Source organism: Piliocolobus tephrosceles, chromosome 10, assembly GCF_002776525.5.
Source record: "Piliocolobus tephrosceles isolate RC106 chromosome 10, ASM277652v3, whole genome shotgun sequence".
Lineage (NCBI taxonomy): Eukaryota > Metazoa > Chordata > Mammalia > Primates > Cercopithecidae > Piliocolobus > Piliocolobus tephrosceles.
In genome coordinates this window covers 125,766,610-125,788,247 of record NC_045443.1, presented here as the reverse complement: position 1 = coordinate 125,788,247, position 21,638 = coordinate 125,766,610, and positions in this window count along the sequence as shown.

The following is a 21,638-nucleotide window of genomic DNA, read 5'->3' as shown; positions in this document are numbered from 1 at the left end:
AAAAAAAAAAAAAAAAAAAAAAAAAAAAAAAAAATAGAACTGGTAAATTCTGAGCAACTTTTTACTCCTCTACCTCAAATGAGGTGGGTTTTTCTGTGGTTTTTTCTTTAGTTTGTTGTTTCTGATTTTTTAATCTGAAGAAAGAATTTAGTCAGCTGAGAGCAGGCATTAAGAAATGCAATAGTTTTTTGTTTTGTTTTTGTTTTTTTTTTGAGACAGAGTCTCACTCTGCTGTCCAGGCTGTAGTGCAGTGGTGTGATCTCGGCTTATTGCAACCTCCTCCTCCCAGATTCAAGTGATTCGCCTGCCTCGGCCTCCTGAGTAGCTGAAATTATAGGCTTGCACCACCATGCCTGGCTAATTTTTGCATTTTTAGTAGAGATGGGGTTTCACCATGTTGGGCAGGCTGGTCTTGAACTCCTGACCTCAGGTGATCTGCCGGCCTCAGATTTCAGGCATGAGCCACTGTGTCTGGCCTGCAATCAACTGCTTTATGGGTGCAATGAAGCAGGTGATGGGTGATAGGACACGTATCTTGGTCTGTAAAGTTTCAAGGAAAAAATAATGACAACAGGTAGGATTGCCCTAAAAGGATTGTGTAGCCCTGGTGTTCTTTCATATTCTTTTTTGTGGTTTGACTTTAGCTCTGAACTCGCTTGGTGCAGAGTCTGTTGTTATAGGGTGCTAATACGTTTTTACTCATTCAAATCCTCCCAACATCCCAAGTAGGTGGGTAATATTATTACTCCTGCTTTGCAGATGAGGACAGGGAGTCACAGAGTGGTCAATAACTTGCAGAGGGTCACACGGCCAGTGAGTAGGAAAGCAGGAATGAATGAAGCAGGCTTCATTAACATGCACCGTCACTCCCAATGTACACCAGGATGCTATCCTCAGAATCAGTGCAAGGACAGGTGAGCACAGCTATTGCACATGAAATGTGACATAGTTAAAGAACTAGCCTGATGCTAGGTGACATCTTCCCGTTGTCAGCCATTGGGTGCATTTATTTTCTATTGAGGGACTGAGATTTCCTGGAATTCCAGTCCAACCTCCCTGGTTCTGCTGAATGTGGTACACCAAAGCAAAAAGCAAATAAGAGATCCGAGATGCATTTTGATGTGGTCAAGTAATTCCAAGAAATGTTGACTCGCCGAGTCTCCTGGGACCTTATGCTTCTTGCCAACTTCAAGCCTCCTTCATTTCCTTGATAAGGAAATTTTCTGGGATAAAGAATTGTCTTAAAAACATAACTTTTCTGCCGGGCGTGGTGGCTCACACCTGTAATCCCAGCACTCTGGGAGGCTGAGGCGGGTGGATCACGAGGTCAGGAGATCGAGACCATCCTGGCTTAACACAGTGAAACCCCACCTCCACTAAAAATACAAAAATAAGCCGGGCGTGGTCATGGGCGCCTGTAGTCCCAGCTACTAGGGAGGCTGAGGCAGGAGAATGGCATGAACCCGGGAGGCAGAGGTTGCAGTGAGCTGAAATTGCACTACTGCACTCCAGCCTGGGTGACAGAGAGAGACTCTGTCTCAAACAAACAAACAAACAAAAACAAACAAACAAAAAACATAACCTTTCCATTTTGATGGAGTGCTTGTTTGTTGAAGAGGTGATGTCACTATGCTGGTGAGGGTTGGCAGAGCGAGGAGTGCCTGGAAGGAAATTAGGGAGTGAGCTAGCCGGAGATGCATATAGAGAAGCCAGGGCTTAAGCTTGATGTGCCTGAAACACCCAGGACTCTTCTGTGCCCCACCACAGAGACTGAGCAAGACCTCAGAAGGGCCTCTCTCGCTATCTGACGTGCCTGCTTCCCCTTTGCCTTCCACCATGATTAGGAGCTTCCTTAGGTCTTCACCAGAAGCAGATGCTGCTGCCAGGTTTATACAGCCTAGAGGACCGTGAGACAAATAAACCTCATTTCTTTATCATTTTTTTTATTTCAAAAGACCTCAGAAGGGTCCCTATGTGGAATTCTCTGGAGTCTGGAATAGATACAGGAACCCGCTCAACCTGGATCCAAGTGAACATAAGAAAAGGGCTGCTACATACAGTTGTGAAGGTTGTGCACTGCACAAGAGTTCTCAGCTCAAAGGGTAAGTGGAAATTAAATCTAGCTTGTGTTCTAGTTGCCAAACCAAGGACCCAGGCTTAAGCTGAAAATATCCAGAAGGGGGCAACTTTTACTAATTCACCCTCATTCACTTAGGTTCTGCAACCTTCCAGGGCAGTATCTTAAAATTCCCACAAAGGTGCCATATGGCCTAGTGCCGGCCTCTGCACAGATCCAGAGGAATCCAGACACTCGAGTGATTATGTCACAAAGACAGTGCTTATCTTTGTGATATACGGAGGAAAAAATGCTTTGTGGATCCACGACCATTCAACTTTGGAGTTATGTATAACGGAGGGATATTTACACAAATAGGGATGAAGGACCCCAAATAAGGGCCGAGGTTAGGGAAATGAATTCATTTGTTTACTACTCTTTCCCCAGTACCTAGAACAATGTTTCACACACAATGTGCGCTCAGTAAATACTTTGCCAATATGCGATTAAATAGAACAGGGTAGACACTTGATGAATCGGTCATTCAAGACGCATTTTACTGTGCCCTACTAAACTTCCCTGTAAAGTCCCAGAGAGCTGCCCAGATTGCGTAGGGCATGAGATCTGCCCTCAGAGAACTCATGATGTAGTTGGGTGGCTACGACAAACTCCAGGACAGTTAAGTAGTGAAACAAGGAATCAGAATTCAAAACACTCAATGATGACATACTTATGACTAATTGCTAATGCAGTAGGCTAGAGAATAAATCTTACAGTATTTCAGCACAGCTCAGGATCGCTAAGGGCTGGAGTGCCCAGGAAAGTTCTTATAAAGAGGAAGAATTCAATCTACATTTGGAAATGCATAGGATTTGCAGAGAGAAGCCATTTCGAGTCATTGAAAAGTCAAGATGAGATTCTGAAGGAGACACTTCATATGGGGTGCATTCAGAGGTATGTGTATAGGTCAGTGTGGGTGAAGATGCAACCTCTGTTACAGGGAGGTGTTTCCTCCTCAGTCCTGGCACTTTCCTTCCAGGTGCAGGGGACTGTAGCTTTGCTGTCACCAACCTCTCTCCCACCTTGACACATCTGCTCCTTGGGAAGGGCAGTGATTTCTTGGATTGGTAAATCTGAGGAAGTAAAATGAAGGTGCTAGGCTCAGTTCCATCCTTCCTCATGGCATCTGCTGTGCACAGGGGCTTGTGCCCTGCTCTGCTTCGGCAGGTGCACATCTCACCTGGGCTCACTTGGCCCAGCCTGCCTGACTCCAGCGTTTCCTATTAGCCTGTCCATTTGCCTAATCTGCTCCAACCAACTACTCCACCATGGCCTCTGCATTATTTTCCTATCAATCACTGCTGTGACAAATGACCACCCACATAGCAGCTCAAAACAACTCAACTGTATGATCTCAAGGTTTTGGAGGTCAGAAGACTAAAGTCAGTCATCAGTGCTGTGCTCCCTCTGGAGGCTCCAGGGGAGAATTCATTTCCTCTCCTCCTCCACCTGCTCAGGGCTGCCCACATGCCTTGGCTCATGGCCCCTTCCTTTATCTTCCAAGCCAGCAATGTCTCACCTCTCCGTGCGTTTCTTCCACAGTTACATCCCCACCCCCACGTCTTCTGCTTCTTCTCTCGCTTGAGGACACTGGGATTACATTGGACGCCCCTGGAGCACTTTCCCACAGCTGATCAGCAACCAGCCTCGGAACTCCAATTCCCCATTTCCACGTGACTTAACCTACTCACAGGTTTCAGGAACTAGGGTGTGAGTATTTTTACAGGGGGTGCATCTTTAGCATTTTTCTACCTACTTGAGGCTTTATTAGTAATTAAGGCAATATTTTCTTCTCATCTTTAGTCTTTTTTATATTTCAACTTGTTCAGAACCCAGACTATGAAGGATAGGAAGGAAGGAAGGAAGGAAGGAAGGAAGGAAGGAAGGAGGGAGGGAGGGAGGGAAGGAGGGCAGGAGGCAGGAGGGCAGGAAGGAAGAAAGGAAAGGAGGAAAGAAGAAAGGAAGGATAAAAAGGAAAAGAGAAAGAAAAAGAAAGAAAATAAGGAAAGAAAGAAAGAAATCTGTTACTTAGTAGGGCACATCTTAGAGGCCCCTAACAAAGATGGCAGCCAAACTCTGATGGACTCCAAATTTCAGATGAAGGAATCTGAGCTCCTTTACTCTCTGGATTCCCCTACACTGTTTTACACAAAGTAAAAGCTTCATCAGTATTTGTAATAGTTAACGGTGATGGCAAAGTCTTACAGGTGAGCGTCCCAAGATGCAGAGCTGCTGAAAGAACCAAGGACAGAACTCAGGGAGCTCAAAAATCCACTGAATATATCTCCTTGTTGACAAGATGCTGCCAAAGTCTAAATCTGGAATCTTGCAAAGGGAAGGAGAGAGAGAGACAGACAGACAGAGAGTTGTCTAATTAAATAAACAAACATGCGTTGCGTTCTACTGGAGACAATGGCATGCAATAGACAAACACAATATGATGCCAATCACGGTTTATTTCCCCAAAGCGGGGCTTTGTTTTTAGCACTTGTCAAAAATAGATTCCCATTTACAAGTACTTTGCTGTCAATAAAAATCCATTTTCAGCGTGAAGTTTCCTCTCTCCCAGCTCAACATGTGGATTCGGAAGAGAAAAGAATGTTCTACTTAAAAATAGCAGCGCCTTCCTCTGTTTTTCTCTTTTCTTATTCCTGCCCTCCCTCATGTTCTGTTTCCAGTCATATTCTCTCCCTGGGCTTTTCTGTGAGCGAACCTATTTTCCTGGGGTGAGGAGGGAGCTCCTTTCACGGGACTGAAGAGCTTCCAGAATCCACAGAAGGTGCTGTCAGTAATAAAGCAAAATTGTTATGGACGCTGCAGGAAGCAAGAAAGCCCAACATAACAGTAATGCGCAGAACTCGCTGGTCTCCAAGTGGGACAAACCCACCAGAAATGTCCCGTGCCAAGAACAGAAGCAAGGAAAGGTGCACTGTGAAGGAAAGAAAGAGAAAAGCACTTTCCGTTCTCCAACAACAGAAGTGACACGACACTTTTCAAATTTCACAAGTTTCCAGATGTATTCAAAGGCAACACTGGATCCCGGAGTTCAGTCTGCCTCAAAGGTGATACAAAGCAGGTGGAACTGCCTTCTCTTTTCAGGTCTTGTGCGCTGGCCTGGAGCGTCGCAATGTTTGTCCTTTCTGGCTGAGTGCAGTGGCTCACGCCTGTAGTCCCAGCACTTCGGGAGGCCGAGGCGGGCGGATCACGAGGTCAGGAGATCGAGACCGTCCTGGCTAACACGGTGAAACCCTCTCTCTACTAAAAATACAAAAAATTAGCTGGGGTGGTTGTGGGCATCTGTAGTCCCAGTTACTCAGGAGGCTGAGGCAGGAGAATCGCTTGAACCCGGGAGGCGGAACTTGCAGTGAGCCGAGATCGCGTTACTGCACTCCAGCCTGGGTGACAGAGCGAGACTCTGTCTCAAAAAAAAAAAAAAAAAAAAAAAAAGAATGCTTGCCCATTCCTTAGCATGTCCTATGCAGAACATTAAATATTGGGTCAATGATTCAAATTCTGAAGTTGGCATTTGTAACCCTGATGTGGTCGCATCAATTTTTGCTGAGCTCTTGGCCGCATTGTGTGTTAGTGACTGGCCGTCCGATGAGATGCAGACTCTCTGTGGTTTCTTGGATCTGGGGAATTGCTTAGAGTAGTTTTTCACTTGTCTGTAATAGTGGGCTTTAAAAATTAGTCTATATTATTTCCATATTTTAAGGAGTTTATATGCAAAAAAATAAGCAAAGAATTACAGAGCAATATGATCCATGTCTTTTACCATGGGATTAAAAGAACTGCATATTCATTGGGATTCTTGCTTTCAAGAAATGGGAATTGCAAATTAACATGAATATGAGTCTCTATTAGCTCTCATAGTGGTTCTAGCCCCTCAACATTCTTGACTCTGCTCTTATTTTCGTGAGTTCCTTTCTTGCTCAGTCTCTCCCCTTGAGATTACCCAGAAAGTCTTCAGGGCTACAGCATCAACAAGTCCAGAGTGAGAATGTTTTTTTCTCACTTCTTATTAGTTTTGCAAAAGTCTTGAAACTGAGTTTCATTGGCTATGACTGAGACATGGGCCTGAACCAGTTACTGAGGCTGCAAAGTGAATTGTTCTTACGGGTCACACAGGCTTCACACTCCCACTCCTGAAGCCAGACGGTAGGTGGGGTACGGTGGGTGGGGGTCAGGTCCATCCTCACTGTATGTACTGAGGAATATGTACTTGGACAGACGGCACAGCACACAGACAAATATAGAAGCAGACATAAAGCAGATGCTCCATAAACGCTAACACAATAGTCTCTGCTCTCAGGAACTTCAAAGCTCTTAAGGAAGCTAGCAAAAATGCAGGCCTCTTTGTGACGAGAAGCATACCGAGTGCTGAAGGAGAGGGTGAAGAATGCTGGTGTATGTTTCAGTTAGGATGATTTCAAAAGCAGGTACGAAATATTCTCCTCAAAGTAACTTGTCCAATGGGGTTGCCATGGTTTCAACAATAAGAGGCGTGGAGGAAGGCAGTCAAGAGTTTGCTTGAGGGCCGAGCAGTCATTGAAGACCTAGAATATCTCCCTTCATTTGCTTAATCATTCTTGTCATATCATCTTTTTACCTTTAGGCGTTTGTCTTCATGGTTGCAATACAGCTGCTACAGCCCCGATCATTAATCACACTTTCATAAAGTACTAACCAAAGACAGGAAGACCAGGGAATGGGTAAGAGGCCTCCTAATACATCTCAATTTATATCATGGAGAACAAAATAACTTTTCTCAGAAGTGGTAGAAAGGTATCCTTAAATAATTTTTTGGGCAGAACTGGGTCTGTGGACACCAATACTTATAGAAATGGCTGGGAGATGTGCATCTGACATCTTCAGTTTCGATAACAGATGGTGGCCTTCCTCATAGAGAAAAGTAAATGGCGGAAAGGCTGGGGGAACATTCTAAGGACATGAAGAAGGGAATCAATTCAGAAAAGGAAGAATGTCATAATGTGTTGACTTGAGGGTTGGTTATTCATGGATACTCAGGAGAGTCATAGGGACATTCCAAGAGGGGAAAAACTAGAAGAAGGAGATCTGGGGTACAAGTATCCCTAAAGGAAGATTAAACTTTGGAAGTAACAACAGAAGAACACTGGAACGAGGGAGATACATTTGGAGAAGACAAATGGAGCAAAATTATCCTAGACTTGAACAACTAGAATCTGGGGTGTTTTTCAATGTTTTTGGCCAGAGGCAGTGGCCTCCATATGGAATCAGACCCATAAGGAAACTGCAGCTCAAGTGTGTTTTTCTTGTGAGTTTTGTGGGGGACCACACACCTTTTCCAGCATTTAAATATCGAGAGTCACCTCACAGGCTTCTCTTGGAAAACTGGAAGATCTGGCAAGTCTGAGCTCTTGCCCTTCACAGCAGCAGTTGGCTGACACTAGACAGCAGCTGCCACCCATTGAAATGGGCCTGCCCACTCCCATTCTTCAGGATGCTCCCGCATCCAGCTTCCTTCACCTAGAGTCCCTGCCTGGCCTCTGGAGGCACGTGGGTTGTGGCCCCAGGTTAGGCAACGGGGCAGCTGTTGACCCTCTGCAGGTGAATTTCCAGGAGGAGACAGAACTTCAGGTTGATTTTTGGTCACACCTGCTGGAACCAACATGGGGCCAGAAAATCGAGGAGTCAGGGGCCTGTGGTCACCGTCCCTCCCTGTCACCTGCGCGGGCATAGTTGCTGTCCCCGCGGGAGTCTACAGGTTTTGTTGTGTTTAACTCAGAAGCCAATCAAAGCCATGAGGGTTGTCCTCAGCTCCCCGTTTCTTTCTTTTATACTATAAATCTGCTCATTTTAAATCCTTTAGTTGAGCATCAGGAAGGCATGAACAGGCATCCCCTAGTGACTCTCAGACAACAGCAGATTAATCCAAATCTTCCAGCCATTGGCTCCTGGATGTGCCTCCGTGGCTGTTCTGAGGAACTGAAAATCTCTTAGGGAATTTAGCAAAAATGCAGACCTTAGAATATTTTTTGACTTGTCTTTAACAATGAGGTTTAAAGATCAGCCTATATTATTTCCAAATTTTAAGGAGTATATGTGCAAAAAACATTTAATCAAACAAAGAATCACAAAAGCAATGTGATACATGTCTTTTGGGGGATTAAAAGAAATGTGTATTAGTTGGGATTCTTGTGTCAAGAAATGGGAGGCATGGCCAGTGGCTCACACCTGTAATCCCAACATTTTGGGAGGCTGAGGCGGGCCTATTGCTCGAGTCCAGAAGTTCAAGACCTGCTTGGGCAACATGGTAAAACCCAATCTCTATCAACAAATACAAAAATGAGCTGAGTGTGGTGGTATGTGCCTCTGGTCCCAACAACTCAGGAGGCTGAGGCAGGAGGATTGCTTGAGCCCAGGAAGCAGAGGTTACAATGAGTCAAGATGGTGCCACTGCACTCCAGCCTGGGTGACCATGTCTCAAAGACATAAAAAAGAAAGAAAGAAAAAGAAAAGAAAAAAGAAATAGAGAAAGAAAAGAAATAGGAGCTGTAGGTTATATTGTTAAGAACATAACGGTTTTTATGAACTCTCAGACCTTATTAACTCTCACAACCCCTATATTAAAGGCATTTCTGGGCTCTGAGACTACATCTTTCCAAAGTGTGTGTGGGACACATCTTTACCTTGTAGCACAGATTCACCAGAAAATGGCCTGGAAGGATTATAAGCTTTGATCCTGAAATGTATTTGCAAATTGTTTGCTGTGTTTACCAGCTGTCTCTGTTTAATGGGGAGTCCCATCTTAATGCAATATGTAAGCATCTATAAAGTGAATGCACATGGTAAACCCATTTCTAAATTTGTTTCTAAGTCCTGATTCTTTACTCCTATCAACTCCTACAGATATTCTGAGCAAGGGCCTTTTTGTTGCATGCCCCAGTCCCTGTGAACACTGACATATCCTGAGTAATCCATTTTGAATTGGACTGGTATATACTAGGTGCTCAATAAAAATAAGGTATTGTTATTATTAACAGTAAATTCTTCATTATTTCACCAAACACATATTAATTAAACACTCACTCCATTACCAGGCCCTGTAAGCAAGAGGAGAGAGAAGACAATTTATTAAGTCTAAAGTTAACCATCCCAGATTTCATCACCCACATTTCATGGCTTAGGGAAGAATAAGGTAAACTCCCTTCTCCAAATCTTCTTTGATCTTAAGCATATAGCCTGAACATCTGGAACTTACATTTAATAGTTTCAATTGTGGAGTTACACGACGATGGATTCTCATTTTTTCTGTTTGGAATTGGAGATGAAGCAATCACCAGGCCGATTTACTTTGGCGAGAAAAGGAATTGACGAATTGACGCTATAGTATGCTGCCACCAGGTGGCAGTCAATGCCTTCATCTTAGAACTCGAACCAGTAGCCGACCTCAGCATTACTAGTTTCAGTTTATGAGGAATATCAATAGTGTGAATATGTGATTAGGAATATTATACCGTGGTTTACCATATCATAGACTTTTTAGGCACATTATCCACGTTTAATCTTCACAACAGCTTTGCGACATAGTGTTATTTCCATTTTGCCAACAAAGAAGGGGATGTTCCTCGGTTGATTGAGCTGCTGGAGGCCACGTGAATCTCAGGTCACGGACTTAAAACTACCAGACCCTCAATCCTGTCCTCTTATTCTATTAGTTTTCAGAGTGCTCTTAATTTTCAACATTTTATTTAATATAACTTTTAAATTTAAGTAATTGAACTTAATATCAGAAAGCTGTATGTTTAAGAGTATATATATACTCTTAATATATAATAATATATATATAATAAAAAAATATATATATATTTCCACTTGACACTAGCCTGGGCAACATAGTGAGACCCTCATCTCTACCCAAAAAAAAAAAAAAATTAAAAATTAGCTGGGCATAGTGGTGGGGGCCTGAGGTCCGAAGCACTCGGGAGGCTGGGGCAGGAGGATCACTTGAGCCTGGGAGTCGAGGATTCAGCGAACCATGATTGCACTACAGCCTGGGTGACAGGGCAAGACTCTGTCTCAAAAAAAAAAAAAAAATCACAGAATAAAGATATACCTTGTAGAGTTCAGTACTTATTATGGGTTTGACTGTACTCCATAGAAGATGCTGAAGAATTAACCCTCAGTACATGTCAGTGTGACTTTATTTGGAAATAGGGTCCATGCCAATGTTATGGGCTGAGTGTGACCTCCTAAACTTTGTATGTTAAAGCTCCTCATTTCTAACGTGATGGTGGTAGGAAGTAGAGCCTTTGGAAGGTAGTCAGGTCGTGAGGGCGAAGCCGACATGACGGATGGGTATTAGTGCCCTAATGAGAAGACATATGAGAGACCGGATCTAGCTCACCAGCATGTGCAGACACAGGAAAGAAAGCTCTGTCTGCAAACCAGGAAGTCTTAGGCTCTCCACTGCGTGCGGAAACAGGAAAGCAGGATCTGTCTGCAAACCGGGAAGTCTTGGCAGTTCGTACGAGGAACTGAATCAGCCAGCACCTTGATCTTGGACTTCCGGCTTCCAGAACTGTGAGAAATGAACATGTGTTTTTTAGCCACACGGTCTAGCAGCCTGGACTGAGGCAGCAGATGATCAAGTTAAAATAAGGTCACTAGGCTGGGCCCTAATCCAGTATGATTGGCATCCCTATCAAAAGGGAACATTTATTCACAGAGACCGACATGCACACAGGAGGAACGCCCTGAGAAATTGGAGTTCTGCTGCCGCAAGCAAAGGGACCACGGAAGCCGGTAGAGAGGTCGGGAATACTTCCTTCCCTAGCGCCTTCCTGCAGGGGGAGTGTGGCCCGACGGCCTTGAAACTGCATTTCCAGCCACCAGAATGGTGAGGCAAGGAACTTCTGTGGTTTCAAGGTCCCCGGTTTGTGGCGCTTTATTAGGCCAAGTCTGTTGATGACTCTATTTGGAAGGGCAAGTCTGTTGATGACTCTATTTCTAATTTTAGTGGTGCAGCCTTTAGAGATGATGCATTTCACATAATTACTATACCTGGGAGAAAATCATTCTTTGATTTTATGTTTGCTCCCTGCCAAAGGGACTAAAATATTCCCTTGAGAGATCAGCCATAAAATTTCCACCCTTTCTTCCCTTCTTCTCTTTCTTTCCCTTGTTGCTCCTTTCTTCCTTCCTCCTCTTCCTCCTTCCTTTCCTTATGTTACAGCCTCGCCAATGCACCTTTTCCCCTTCTGCTTTGGCTCCAATGAGAGGAGAGATTTTTTTCTCCCTTTTCTTACCTCTGGGTTTGGATATTCCCACACCCCTCCCACCAGCATGCATCCGGTCACTCCATACCAGAGCTGTCATTTAAAGATGGTCCCCACAGATCCGGGAAGAGCAGAGGCTGTTACTTGCACGTTTGGGCTCTGAGAAGGTGGAGGAGGACTGCACCCCCCCACCCCCCGCTAACAGAGAGCTTTGCCTTCAGTCACTCTTCATTTCCATGGATTGCTGGAGAGAACCCTGTTCCCTGTCTCCCATGGTTCCTCGCCACTGATGAAGTCAAGAACCAGAAAAGATGATTAAGTTGTACCTGTGCTGAAAACATATATTAAGAAAACACTTCCGGAGGTCGGGCATGGTGGCTCACGCCTGTAATGCCAGCACTTTGGGAGGGCGAGGTGGGAGGATCACTTGAGGTCAGGAGTTCGAGACCTGGCCAACATGGCGAAACCCCATCTCTACTAAAAATACAAAAATTAGCTGGGTGTGGTGGCGCACACCTGCAATCCCAGCTACTCGGGAGGCTGAAGTGGTGGGATCGCTTGAACCAGGGAGGTGGAGTTTACAGTGAGCCCAGATGGTGCCACTACACTCCAGCCTGGGCAACAGAGGGAGACGACTTCTAAAAAAAGAAAAAAATAAAACTTCTGGGAATTTGTTTTCCCGTGAAGAAAAAGGCCACTTTTCCCTGTAATCTCAGAGAAGAAAAAAAGTTTCTCCTCCCAGTCTGTGTCCTAGTGAGTGTTGGATATGAATCGACATTTGAATATGACATCTCCACTTCAGACATCTTAGCAATGCCTACGTTTCTCCATAAACTTTGACAATCTGATTATATTAGTTTCCTGTGCTTCCAAAACAAATGACCACAATCTAAGTTGCTATCTTGGTCTGCACAGGATGCTAAACAACATATCACAGACTGGGTGGATAAAGCAACAGAAATTTATTTCCTCATACTTCTGGAGGGTGGGGATCTGAGATCAAGGTGCCAGCGTGGGCAGGTTCTGCTGAGAGCTTTCTTCCTGGCGTATAGACAGTGCCTTCTCACTGTATCCTCACATGGGGATAAGGGAGCACGGGAGAGGCGGGGGAGAGCGAGAGAGAGGAGAAAGAATCTTCCTTTTCTCTTTCTCTTATGAGACCACAGTCTTAATCTTCCTCTTATAAAACCATAGTTCTGTCCGATTAGGGCCCCACCCTTATGGCCTCATTTAAGCTGAATTCTTTAATTACTTTCTAAAGACTCTACCTCCATGTACAGTCACACTGGGGGCTTCAACACATACATTTTGGGGGAGACAGTTCAGTCCATAGCAGGGGCTAAAGCCCCCAAAATGTATTCGTTCACAGCTCTGGAAGTTAGAGTCCCACATCTCTGTGTCAGCAGGCCATGCTCTCTCTGCAGGCTCTAGGGGAGCCCCTCCTTACCTTTTCTAGCCCATAGCACTCCTGGACTACCTTGACTGGGGACTGCATCCTCCCGTCTCCGCCTCCATCCTCAACCTGGACTTCTTTTCTGAGGGTCGGTGTCTGTGAGTGTCCTCCTCTTGTAATGACACCAGTCCTATTGGGTTTATGGCCCATCCTAATCCTGCATGACCTCATAATAACTAATTACATCTGCAAAGACCCTATTTCCACTCTTGGACACATTCTGGGGTTCCCAGTGGACGTGGATTTTTAGAAGACGTTGTTTCACTTAGGATGCTGACGATGCAAAGCTGAGTCATAGGAGTTGGCCATGGGAAAAACGACTCTAGAGCTTTCATCACCATGCCCTTGAAACTCAACATGTTAAAGAAGCTTTTATGAAAGGCCTTTTATATTAGTCCATTTTCACGCTGCTGATAGGACATACTCAAAACTGGGCAATTCACAAAAGAAAGAGGTTTAATGGACTCACAGTTCCACGTGGCTGGGGAGGCCTCACAGTCATGGCGGAAGGTGAAAGTCACGTCTCACATGGTGGCAGACGAGAGAAGAGAACTTGTGCAGGGAAACTCCCCTTTATAAAACCTTCAGATCATGTGAGATTTATTCACTATCCTGAGAACAGCACAGGAAAGACCCGCCCCCATGATTCAATTACCTTCCCCTGGGTCCCTCCCACGACTCGTGGGAATTGTGGGAGCTACAATTCAAGATGAAGTTTGGGTGGGGACACAGTCAAACCATATCACCTTTAAATTAATTTCATATGTAGTCATTTAAATTTCACAGGCCAAGTGCGGTGGCTCACACCTGTAATTCCAGCACTTTGAGAGGCCAAGGTGGTCGGATCACTTGAGATCAGGAGTTCAAGACCAGTCTGGCCAACATGCTGAAACCCCATTTCTACTAAAAAAAAAAAAAAAAAAGAAAAAAAAAAGAAGAAAAAAAAATAGCCAGGCATGGTGGTGTATGCCTGTAATCCCAGCTACTCGGGAGGCTGAGGCAGGAGAATCATTTGAGCCTGGGAGGCAGAGATCATGGTGAGCTGAGATCATGTCACTGCACTCCAGCCTGGACAATGGAGCCAGACTCCATCTCAAAAAAATAAAAATAAATAAATTTTCTGACAATTATCCATGTATTTATCTAAACTCCTCCTGAGTTTATTTCCAGTTTTAGTGGTGCAGACTTTAGAGACAATCCAATCCATTTCACATAATTAATATACGCAGGAGAAAATCATTATTTGATTCTATCTTTGCTCCCTGCCAAAGGCACTGAAATATTCCCTTGAGAGATCATGCACGGAATTCCCCCTTTTTCTTCTGTCCTTTCTCTTTCTTTCTCTCTTTTCTCTTTCCTTTTTTCCTTCCTTTTCTTCTTCCTTCTGTTCCTTACAGTATGTTTTCCTTCTTTCTTCTTTGCTTTGTTTAAGCACCTAAGGAATAGGTAACTCTTCAAAGCCAGATGGAATTCCTTTCTTTATAGCTTTTTTTCTTTCTGTTTTATTTTTCCTTTGAGTTGTACAAATGAATAATTTCTTTCAAGTTAATATTTTGCCTACTTAGAAGACAAGCCTGGAACATATTTTTCTACTTGTCAAAAATCTTATTTTAAATATCTAACTAGGTAGAAAATAAATGTCACTTGGTCTAGATAACTAATCACTTCTTAAAAGAGAGCCTCACCTTGTTTGCTGCATCAATTCTGAATTCTGAATGCCTACTGCTTTTATATATGAAAATCCTTTCTCTTCCGTTTTTGTAAATACAAAGTTGCTTTTTGCTTTCTTCTGATATCTTTATTGATCTACTCACACTAGTTGCTTTAAGTCTAGCTATTTACAGACAATTTTATTTAAGAACACAGCTTTTGCTCCATGTTCTATATCTAATTAATGAGGCCACTCTTTTATATCCATTAAGAACATTTTGATTTGCATGGTTTCATCTGAGACCCCAGTTGTTTCTTTTCAGGACAAATTAGAAATGGATTTATTGGATGTTCATTCACTGCCAAGGGCTAAGGTAGGAAGGAGATGAGGGCTCAGAGGTGAGTAGGACCCGACGCAGTCCCTCCTGGATGAGGCACTCACACGATAGGAGAAATAGACACAGACGGATGTAAAGATCAAACGGTGTGGGTAGGACAGGACGGATGCCCGGGGTGATGTGGAAACACACAGTTGGGGCCCATCTTCATCCAGGTCTAGGGTGGAGGCTGCTGGGTGGAGTGATGACTAAACCGAGCCTTTAGAGATGGATGCAGGCACCGAAGCTTTAGAGATGAATGCAGGGATGCCTTAAAAACATAAGGACAAAGAAACCAACACCAATGCAAGGCTCTTGTTAGAGGAAGAAACCATGCAAAAACTTGCAAATTTTTGCATAATAATTGTTTTATTTTATCCAAGGATTCTACAGGTCAGTAATTCAGACAAGGAACATGGGAATGGTTTGTTTCTGTTCTATGATGTGTGGGGACTTATCTGGGATGAGTCAATGGCCAGGGACTGGAATCAAGTGAATCCAGTTACTCTCCCGCTGGGTGATTGGTGATAACCTTTGGCTGGGACCTCAGCTAGAGACCGACCTCGTGGCTTGGGCTTCCTCACAATATGGTGGGATAAAGTGGTTTCAGATAAAGTGGTCTTCCTACCAGGTGGCTCAGTCCTCCAGTGTGATTGTTCCATCAAGCAAAGTAGAAGCTGCATCTTGTTAAAATATAATGTCAAAAATCATATACTGAAGGATCATTTTATCTACCTTCCATTGGTTATAAGCAAGTCACTAAGGTTCACCCCATTTCACGTGGAAGGAGGCAGCTACTGCCTCTTGAAGGTAGGAATATCTATGGATTTGCGGACTTGTTTTAAAACCTCCACAGCATCTTGGGAGGCTGAAGTGGGTGGATCACAAGGCCAGGAGTTCGAGACCAGCCTGAACAACATGGAGAAACCACATCTCAACTAAAAATACAAAAGCAGTTGGGCATGGTGGTGCGCACCTGTAATCCCAGCTAATCAGGAGGCTGAGGCAGGAGAATCACTTGAACACGGGAGGCAGAGGTTGCAGTGAGCCGAGATCTCACCACCGCCCTCCAGCCTGGGTGACAGAGTGAGACTCCGTCAAAGAAACAAAGAAACAAACAAACAAAACCTCCATAGCTTTCACTGATTGATCCTTTCTTGATGATCTTGAGTGACAACAACAAAATATCCTAATAATAATGACAACAATTTTGGTTTTACTAAAGTAAGTTCAGTAAGTACAAGACAATGAGTTAATAATGTTATGTGAAACAGAAAAGTTGATATAAAAGTGAGAATATGTATTATGTTTTGCTTATTTTAATGAGTAGTGGGTGTTTGTTATTCCTTCTATTAATTATACAGCTATTTAATTTTAAAAATATTCTTAAAGTCAAGGTTGGAAATAATGATGAAATGCATTCATTTGATGGAATTAACATTTTGGAAGGAGCTGAAGTACTAACAGAGAGACTTGTCCTCCCCAGTCTGTCTGGGACGTCCTGGGTGGTGGCACTGAAAGTCCCCCTTCCTGGAAGTCCCGTCTTTCTCCAAGTCCTTGGAAACTGAGATGATTGCTTACCATAGATAGCAATATTTTTTTAAAAATGATTGTGTGTTTGTGGATTCTGCTATGCAATATCTATCAAGTCTCAGAAAAGCCCAGGCATAATACATTTGAAAAATTAACTTCTAAGGTTTAAGAACATTTATTAATGTTACAAATGATTATTTGAGAGCTTAAGCAAGTGTAAGTAATTACACTACGTTTATAAGTACTTCTCCGTATGCGCTCAAATCCCCATGTGAACATGAAATAAAAATAAATAAAATTAAAATAAGCACAATGAGGAATAATTAGAAATAATAGGAGAATGAGAAAGAGCTGGCATCACGAAAGCCCGGTTTCAATCAGGAACGAGCCACCAGGTAAGGGCGAGACTGAAACGTGTGCGCTTGATTTTCAACAGAGGACCCTGGTGATTCTTACAAGAGCATTTCAGGGCCAGGGGTGGTGGCTCGTGCCTATAATCCCAGCACTTCGGGAGGCTGAGGCAGGCAGATCACTCGAGGTCAGGAGTTTGAGACCAGCCTGGGCAACATGGCAGAACCCTGTGTCTACTAAAAATACAAAAATTAGCCAGGTGTGGTGGCGCACACCTGTTGTCCCAGCTGCTTGGGAGGCTGAGGTGAGAGGATCGCTTGAGCCTGGGAGGTGGAGGCTGCAGTGAGCTGTGATAGCACCACCGCACTCCAGCCTGGGCAACATGGTGACGCCAAGTCAAAAAAAAAAAAAAAAAAAAAAAAAAAGAGCATTTCAGTTCCTGCAGAGGTGGAGGTGGAAGAAATCTCAAATGCAGGTGTCTTTGGGATTACCGGAGACATCCAAGCTTAGAGTAAGCTGGAAACATGAGAAGAAACCAAGTAGATGCCACCCCAGTATCTGTAAGCACACTGCGCAGCCGGGCAGGGAGAACGCAGGGAGGGTTCGGAACAGGATGGAGTAGTAAACACATCTGTTGAATCCCACTGGGGTGAAGCAACCTTGCAGAGAGGTTTCAGACTCACACTGGAATTAGCCAACATGAGACTCAGATCCAAAGCAGAGGGATTGGAGGGTGTGGACTTGGAGGCCCCTCCCATGGATACTCTAGGAGAGCCTGAGTGAACTGGTGAGAACAACCACCCTGGTATTTAGGGGCTCAGATCACATGTTCTGGCCAGAAATTTTGTTCAGCCACCAATTCCGGCCCATCGAAGAGAAAATTCCAGTGATGAAGAGACGGTGGCTCCCAATTTGCTTGAGAAGGTAGCCTCAGCTTACCGGAGTGGATGAAACCATTTTCTTAGTAAGTCTAGAATCCAGAAGGGTGAATAATGGAAAATAGTGGCGATAAACTGTGTTTATTAATATTTTTGGTGTAAAGCATAGAAATTATGGGGAGATATTTTGTATGTAAAGTGTTTATAATACTTAAGGTAATTTATCACATTAGTTTAGAGATGAGCCTTGTGATTTTAGCTAAAACAGGCATTTAAAAATCGATTTCAGGTTTTCTTGATTTGAAGTTGAAAAGTATAAGAAAATTTACTTAACAGTAAACAAGATTGGAATGTTTAAGAGAACTTGAGAGTCCTCAGAAAGTTTTATTTGTGAGATTTACTAGGGCTGTTTAAGTATTTGCAAGAGCTTTCCATGTTAATTAGGTGTATATATTGCTTAAAAAGAAGCTGAATATATTAAATTTATGAACATGTCTTGAGATATTTAAAGGAATATAATTCACTAATTTATTAATACTTCCTCTTAAAATTGCATTAAGGTACTATATTTATGAATAGAGTAGTAAATTTTTTCAATTGAACTTGAAGGCTTTGGTAGAAAGATAGTTTTTGTAATGTTTGCTTTGATACAGTGTACATTAAAAAGAACAAAGCAAAGGCCAAGCGGGGTCGATCATACCTGTAACCCCAGCTCTTTGGGAGAACAAGGTGGGAAAATCACTTGGCCTCAGGAGTTCAAGACCAGCCTGGGCAACATGGTGAAATCCCCTCTCTACAAAAAATACAAAAATTAGCTGGGTGTGGTGGCACACTCCCATAGTCCCAGCTCCTTGGGAGGCTGAGGCAGGAGGATTGCTTGACTCCCGGAGGCAGAGGTTGTAGTGAGCTGAGATTGTGCCACTGCACTCTAGCCTTGGCGACAGAGCCAGATGCTGTCACACACACACACACACACACACACGAGCCATTAAAATCAATTTTTATAAAAAGCAAGATAAGTATCTGTGTAGAGTCTCTTCCCTGTTTGGAGGATTCCCTTAAGGCATCAAAAACCCATGGGCAGCTCAGAGGGGACAGTGCACACCGGCCTCTGTGCTGTGTGGGGACAAACAGGCCTGGTGAGCCTGGACGCCATCAGTGATGACAGGCAGAGGCAACAAAACAGAGGAGCTGGTGGTACCCAGGGAACTCCCAGAACACAGCCCTGAGTGCAGAGGGGCAAGCACAGCGTGACCTGGGGGTCAGCAACACTCAGGAAACTTTACAACACAAGCATCCACAGCCCATTGCTGTGTGCTTTTAAAGGTGACAGTGGAGAATAGACGTGAAAAGCATGACGAAGGGGCCTCTGCCGGGGATGGAGGAATGGTGATGGATGGAGGTTAGGATAAGGGAAAACGGCACCAAAGAAGAGCCCTGGGTGGCCCTGTCGTGATGGTGCCAGCAGGTGTGTAGTCGTCTCTACACTTGGCTGAGTCTTTTAAATAAAGCAGTAGAATAAAGCAGTGGACACTAGAGGCTGGCAAGGGCAGAGGGGAGGGAGGGCTAGAAAGAGATTTGTTAAAGGGTACAAAATTACAGTAGATGGGAGGAATAAGTTCCAGTGTTCTGTTGCACTGTGGGAGGACTACAGTAACAATACCATTTTATATAGTGTCAGATAGCTAGAAGGAGGACACAAAACATCTTCAACACAGGGAAATGACAAATGTTTGATGAGAGGATGGATATGCTAATTACCCTGATCTGATCACTATACCCTATACCCTATATGTATTGAAACATCTCCATCTACCTCATGAATATATACAATTATTACTTGAAATTTTAAAAATAACTTAAAATTTGGGGAAAGAAAAGCTTCATCTGTAAAGACATCCAAAATAAATGAATTAAGTTAATCTTTTTTTTTTTTTTTTTAAGACAGGGTCTCATTATCTCACCCAGACTGGAGCGCAGTGGCACAATCTCGGCTCACTGCAACTTCCGCCTCCCAGGCTCAAGGGATTGTCCTGCCTCAGCCTCCTGAGTAGCTGGGACTACAGGCATACACCACCATGCCCAGCTAACTTTTGTAGTTTTAGTGGAGATGGGATTTCACCATGTTGGCCAGGCTGGTCTCAAATTCCTGACCTCAAATGATCCACTCACCTCGGAGTCCTAAAGTGTTGGGATTACAGGTGTGAGCCATCTCGCCACCATTTCTTTTTTTTGGCGGGGGTAAACAACAACAACAACAACAACAAAAACCTAGATAAACACCTCCCAGGATGTAGGACTCTAATCTGCCTCAACTCATCCAGGGTCTTAGAGGCAGGTCTTCTACTGCAAATAGCAAACGATTTGGGATGAAAATCCTTGGAATTATCCCGTTCAAAAGGAGACTGGCTACATTTCTGGGCAGTTGTGAATCTAAATGTAGCCACTGTCATATGCCTATTCTACTGTCAGCATCAAATAAACGCTGAGCCCTAGCAATCATTACAAGGGGGAGGATGGATGGGAGCTTTCATTTTCAGATCTATGTCTATAGATTAGATTGACTTTTCTATTGTAAGGATGTTACTGCTTTTTTGTTATTGCTTTTCCCTTAATAAAAGTCTGAAGTTGAGTGAAAGATAGCAGTTATCCCCTCATTAACTCAAGCAACTAATTATTTGATCCTCAGTCCCCCTGTGGGTTGCAGCCATTAAGGAATGTTAGAAGCTGATAAGGCAGAGGTCTTCCAGGAATGTCTCTCATTTTAATATTCTGACAGTTTTGACTTTTCTCCAGGGTGAGTTACAATGCAGCAGTGGAAAAAAAATACTGTTTTTTTTTTCTTCCAAAATGAAATAGGGCCACACCTGGCTGGCATTGGAGACACCATGAAATAGACCAGCTTGTGGCTGGGCACAGTAGTTCACGCCTATAATCCCAGCACTTTGGGAGGCTGATGTGGGCAGATCACCTGAAGTCAGGAGCTCGAGACCAGCCTGGCCAACATGGTGAAACCCCATCTTTACTAAAAATACAAAAATTAGCCAGGTGTGGTGGCAAGTGCCTGTAGGCCCAGCTAGTCGGAAGACTGAGACAGGAAAATCGCTTGAACGTGGGAGGTAGACGTTGCAGTGAGCAAAGATCCTGCCACTGCACTCCAGCCTAGGTGACAGAGCAAGACTCCATCTCAAAAAACAAAACAAAACAAAACAAAAAACCCAAACAAATAGAAAAACTGAAATGATCGCCTCTGAAGACACACAGTTGGGGCAAGTGGAGCATGACAACTAGTGGCTGGGAGGAGATGGAACAGGCTCATGGCCTTTAGTCTGGGGGTACGGTGGAGACAATGTGTTCACCAAACCCTCTTGACTTTCCCCTGGCCATGTGGTTGGACCTATGTTTCCCAGCCTCCCTAGCAGTTTGGTTGGGACCATGTGACTGGCTTCTTGCCAAGGGATTGTGGGAGAAATGATGTGATCTGGGTCCTAAACCCCCTGCAAGATGCTCTGTCTCTGCGGTCCTGGGTGCTTCAGGGTGTGGCACCACGTACACTATGGAGGCTGCAGATTGAGATGCAATAATCTAAGAGGAGATTGGGTCCCTGAATCACCACATGGAGCAGAGCCTTCCTCACCCTCCTTGGACTCTGCAGTGGAGAAGACATAGCTCCTTGCTGCTGAAAACCACTGAGATTTCAGAGCTGTTTGTTTTGCAGTCAGCATACCCTGACAAAGAAAGAAAGAGAGACAAGCAAGAGGATGGTCTGGGTGTGCCAATATGCTAGTGAATTCTCCCAGAGGTCACCATGTAGAGGCAGAGCTGAGTGAATATGACACTGGAAATAAAATCAGGAAAAAGAACCACACTTTACATGCGAAATACATTTCTTTGTTTTCTTTTTTTTTTTTTTTTGAGGCGGAGTCTCACTCTGTCGCCCAGACTGGAGTGCAGTGGCCGGATCTAGCGTATTTGTTGTTGTTGTTGTTATAACCACCCAAGCAGACTAAGACACTTGCT